Source organism: Triturus cristatus, chromosome 2_1 (genome assembly GCF_964204655.1).
Source record: "Triturus cristatus chromosome 2_1, aTriCri1.1, whole genome shotgun sequence".
Taxonomy (NCBI): Eukaryota; Metazoa; Chordata; class Amphibia; order Caudata; family Salamandridae; genus Triturus; species Triturus cristatus.
The window spans coordinates 62449253-62454171 of NC_140581.1; the positions used below are offsets into that span (position 1 = coordinate 62449253).

At 48.2% G+C, this 4919-nt stretch overlaps 1 pseudogene; it reads right to left on the minus strand.

The window, feature by feature from the left end:
* Positions 1–765: 765 nt before the first annotated feature.
* LOC146863733 (5.8S ribosomal RNA) lies at positions 766–918 on the minus strand (annotated as a pseudogene).
* Between the last annotated feature and the right edge of the window lie 4001 nt (positions 919–4919).

Here is a 4919-nt window from a genome sequence, read left to right on the forward strand (position 1 = left end):
TGTTGTGAGAGGTGCCAGCACCAACTCACACAGGCTTCAATGACAGGCCTTTTGTCACAGTTTAAGTGAACTATCATGAGTGGCATAATACATGATGCAGACCATGGGAGACCCCGGTATACCTATGCCCTGGGTACCACAGTACCGTGTACTAAGGGCTTACAAGGGTACACCAGTAGCCAATTGTGGATGTACAAAAGTACTTACCATGGTCAATTTTGAGACAAAGCACAGTGACTAGTGTCCTGATTAGCAGGATCCCAGTCAGACTAGGGCAAAAACACAAAGACAACAGGGAAAATGGTGGGGTAACCATGCTAGAAGCATCCTACCTTCCTACAGTTTCTTTACTTCTGCTTAGTACTATGCTTAATTTCAGCTGGTCACCACATCTGATCTGAGGTCACAGTCAGAAGCCAAAGCATGGGGTAGCAGTGGACACCGACCCATGAGTTGCAGGTACTCACGTAACAGCACACCCTGTTTCCCAGATCGGAGACCGAGATCCCAATTTTATCCTTGGAGGTGAGCACCAAAGGAAATGCGCAGGGCAGCCGTGGGACAGACAGCCATACGTGCCATGCAGCAGGCACCCTGGGACTTGCCCGGGGTGACCGGTCAGCAGCCTACACACCTCCGAGGTGGGAGAAAAGGTTAGGCACACCAGATGCATATCTCTATGATAGGACTTGAGAAGGGATCCTGCTATGGATGATTGGGGGTCTGACCCTGTAGGGAATGAAGGGAGTGGAGCCCCAGAGCAATTGACAATTGACAGAGATAGCCCCAGGAGGAACCCTGGACCACAAGCTGTGCTTGAAGTATCAATGATCAATATGTCCTGCAATTCTCACTCATTCTTGAGGCTAGATGCGTTCTTCATTAAAGCACACGCCCAGTCATCCACTGGCAAGAGTCACAGGAAGCTTTTTGCAACCTTTGCCTACTTGTGAGCACAGAATATGTGGGAGTAAAGCTGTGCAGTCAGTCCAACTGCAGCCTGCACAACAAGACGGCCTGACGCCTGTAGGAAAATTGGTTTCTGTTGTAGTAACCCCCTCACTTGCCAGACTACTGATGCACTTTTAATTGTTGTGTCCTGGGTCCCTGCCAATCAGGTTCTCAGGGCCTGTGTTCTTTCCCCAAAACTAACCCAATTGGCATCTTTGGCAACAGGTCAGTCGCTGGTAAATGGTACCACAGGTAACCAGGGCACTGTGACCAGAGAAGGCCTCTAAGGGCTGCAGCACTTATTGTGTCACCCTTAGAGGTCCTGTACCACTACACTCACATACTGCCTTTGCAGGCTGTGTGTTTTGGTGCAAAACAAAAGTGAAGAGTCAACATGGCACAAATCTCTGCATGCCCTGCTTACAACCCACTGCCCAGGCTGTGGTCAGTAACCCCTATAGCTGGGTGCAGTATACCAGTGGTGACTGTATAGGTATATGAGCCCTGTGCCCCTACAGTGTCTAAGTCCATTCTTAGACATTGTAAGTGCAGTGCTGCCATTAAGAATATATGGTGCTAGGAGTGTGTCATTATGAACTCCACAGCGCCATAATGGCTACACTGAAAACTGAGAAGTTTGGTATCAAACTTCCCAGCACATTAAACCCACACTGATGCCGGTGTGGGATTTAATGAAAAATGCACACAGAGGGCATCTTAGAGATGCCCCCTGATAACTAACCCACCACTAGTATCCAGGCTGAGTGGCTGCTTTCAGCTGCCACCATAGACATGATTCTGGACTCCTGGGTCGAGAGCCTGCTGCTCTCTGGGGGCTGAAATAATGCACATCCCGGTATGAGGTGCCAGGCCTCCTCTCCCAGGATAGGCAGGGTTCACAAAGGGGAAGCTTCAAAGGCTTGTCACCTTTGTGAGCTTCCCCAGGCCAATTGCTCCTTACAGCAACTGGTCCCCACTGCTTCTGACCCCCACCTTGGGCAGGAGAACTGGCGGGAAAAAAAAAGTGAGGAACAGAGGTGTGCCAACCTCTGCCAACTACACCACTCAGGTGGGGGAGGTGAGGTGAAGCACAACTCTCAATCTGTGCCATCTTGAAGATGGGAGGACTCAGATAACCGGGGACAGGCTCATGCCCCCTCCCGCTAGAGGGTGGCATAATAGGGGGTGTACCCACCCCAGGGAGGGGACCCATTGGTCCCTACCCTTTACCTACCTATAATAACCCTAAATCTAGTATTTAGGGGCACCCCTGAACCTTGCTCTCTGATACTGCCTCACTGCTCGACCACACTACCACAAATAGAGAGTAAGGTTCTATCGAACTTTCCCTCTGCCTACATTTGGGGTTACACTGGACTCTGTGTACACTATACCTCACTTTAGTATAGTATATACAGAGCCAGCTTCCTACAACCCCCCAACAAGGCTACCTCTCTAGGAGTTGGTCTTCATGGTTCGAAGAGTGTTTCAAGGTGCTCAGCCCAGGAGCTCCGATCCTCCCAAGGGCAAGGGGGGCTCCCAGACTGGGAGAGTCAGGCAGCCCACCAGTACCGTTCACTTCTGGAGACTCGGGAAGGACAACACGAGTCTTCCAACATTAAGCGCAGCCTGACGGGACTGGCACAAACTAGGCAATCGGCAACTAGGGAGAGTGACCCCATCAGCATGTTATCCATTCACCTCTGAGCTTTTCCCCTGCAGCGAGAGAGTCACTGGCTTGGGCAGAAGCCCTGAGCCATGTCGGCAGACTACAAGTAGCCCAAACCCTGCCCTGGTTGGAGGCATCAGAAGGTAAAAAGCGGTCAGCTCCCCCATTTCACACACCCCCCCACTGAGAGGATCCATGGTCCACTCACAGACTCAGCACTTTCTCTTCCAGGCTGCCCTGCCACCTGAGAAGAGCTATTCCTAAATTGCACAAAACCTGGTTGGGTTGGAATTGGGGGCAGGATGGTCTGGGGTGTAACCCCGGTTGGGAAACTCCACTCCACTCGAGGAGTTTGCAGAATTTGGGCACTCCGAGGTCTGGGGAGGAACATGGAATTTCTAAATTTCTGCCATTCAGGTGTAAAGCATAGTTTTTTTTTTCTGTTGCGTGCTCACATTTTCTTTTGTCGCTCAACCACAAGCATTAAGACTCTCAGGCCACTTGTGAGGGAACTGAAGACTTTGCACACTGCTAGAGAGCGCCCAGAAACCTTTGCACTCACTGAAATGGCTTCCGGCTGCAACAACACCAATCTAGCATTTTTAGAGCTGATTGCAAATTGAGCAGTCGAGCAGCTTTTCTGCTTGAGAATGCAACTGAGAGGCATGTGAAGTGGATTTTCTTCTCAAACTGTTGTTTTAAAAAACTTTTTTTCAAACCAAAAGGAAGGGCCCCTGAGACTCCAACTTCCTGCTCCTCTCCAGCAGGCTCCTTGCAGTGCTTTATCCCTCTCCTGGTCACTTTTCATCGGGACTTGGAGCTGGCAGCATGACTTTCATTGTCTGCTGTATATATTCCATTTGATGAAAGGACATTGTTTTTGAGACATAGCTAGTAAGTTGAAAAACTGGTGTATAAGTGTGTTGTTTGTTGACTGGAGGCTTGCATCTGGATTTATTTGTACTTTTAATTGATTTTAAAAATGTATTGTGGTGGGCAGTCTGCAGTTTTAGTAGGGGCATGGTTTGTTTTTGCATGAAAGTTGCTCAGTTCAGTACATTATCTTCTCCATGTTTTTAATAAGGTTGCAATATTCATTGATTTAATTAACTATGTGGCCTAGTTTGCCAATGAGCCTTCCAGCCAATAAGCCCTGTACTATTCATGGGTGCATAAAACAACTGTTTCTGTGGTGCCTGTAGAATTGAAACATCATTTAGGCTGTGGATGGCATTGGAATAAAATACAAAATGTGTTTTCTTTAGTGATTTTTTACATTTTTGCCCTGTTAATTTTTGTTTTTGGCATTGCTGAATTAAGGTCGAGTTCTCTGTGTTACCATGCCTCTTTTGTCTGGCTAATGTGTGAGTGCATGTGTTTGACATAGGCCACAATTTTTCTTTGTTGTTCAAGAATCATTATGCTATGTCGCCAGGGTCCATTTTGTATAGTCAGTGTCCACGCTAGGCCTGCATGTGTTCTTTCTTTTCCGGGCCTCCTGCTTGTTGTTGTTGTGACCAATGTAGCTGGCAGCCGCAGTGAGCAATGGATGTGTTTGATGTTGGAGCAGAACAGGAGGTTGAGTTTCCTTCAGAGCAAGAGGTTGAACCTCTACCTCTAGAATCATTGGCTCCCACATCTCCTGCAAGGAAAAGGAAGGGTACTACAGCACCATCTCATCCTTGTACCACTTCTGATGATGATGATAGGAACATGGAGTGGATCTCAACAGAGACCAGGAGAAAACAGGATATGGATGAAGATGAGGATAAAGATGATGAGGTAGTCATGGTGGAAGGTGACACAGAGGAATCTGACATGACTATTCAACCTGCTCTGAGGGATGTGTCACAGGTAGCACCACCACCAGTTCCCATATTTGCAAAGCCCCAGCTGAGACCTATACCAACCCCAGCCTCAAGAGAAACAGAGATGCAAATGATGATATCCCCACTTACCTCCAGTATGTCTTCAGGCACTGACAGTCGCCTGGTAAAACAGTACTCCTCCTCAGTTTGAGACTTTGTGCAGTTAGCAAAGAAGGGGGAGGATATTGCAGTAGACACCATGTGCCTCACAAATATTTGTTGAGGTAAGCCTGGTACACATTATGGTACTAGAGGCCAGATGACCCATATGAAAAAGCACCACACAATCAAGTGGGAGGAGCACCTTAGAAAAATTGCTGAACGTGGTTGTGGTTGTGGGGAGAGCCAGGGAACATCAGCTACAAGTCCAATCACGGTGGTAGATGAAGATGAGGAAGAAGAGGGTAACATCTTCACTCAAAGCAAGCCTG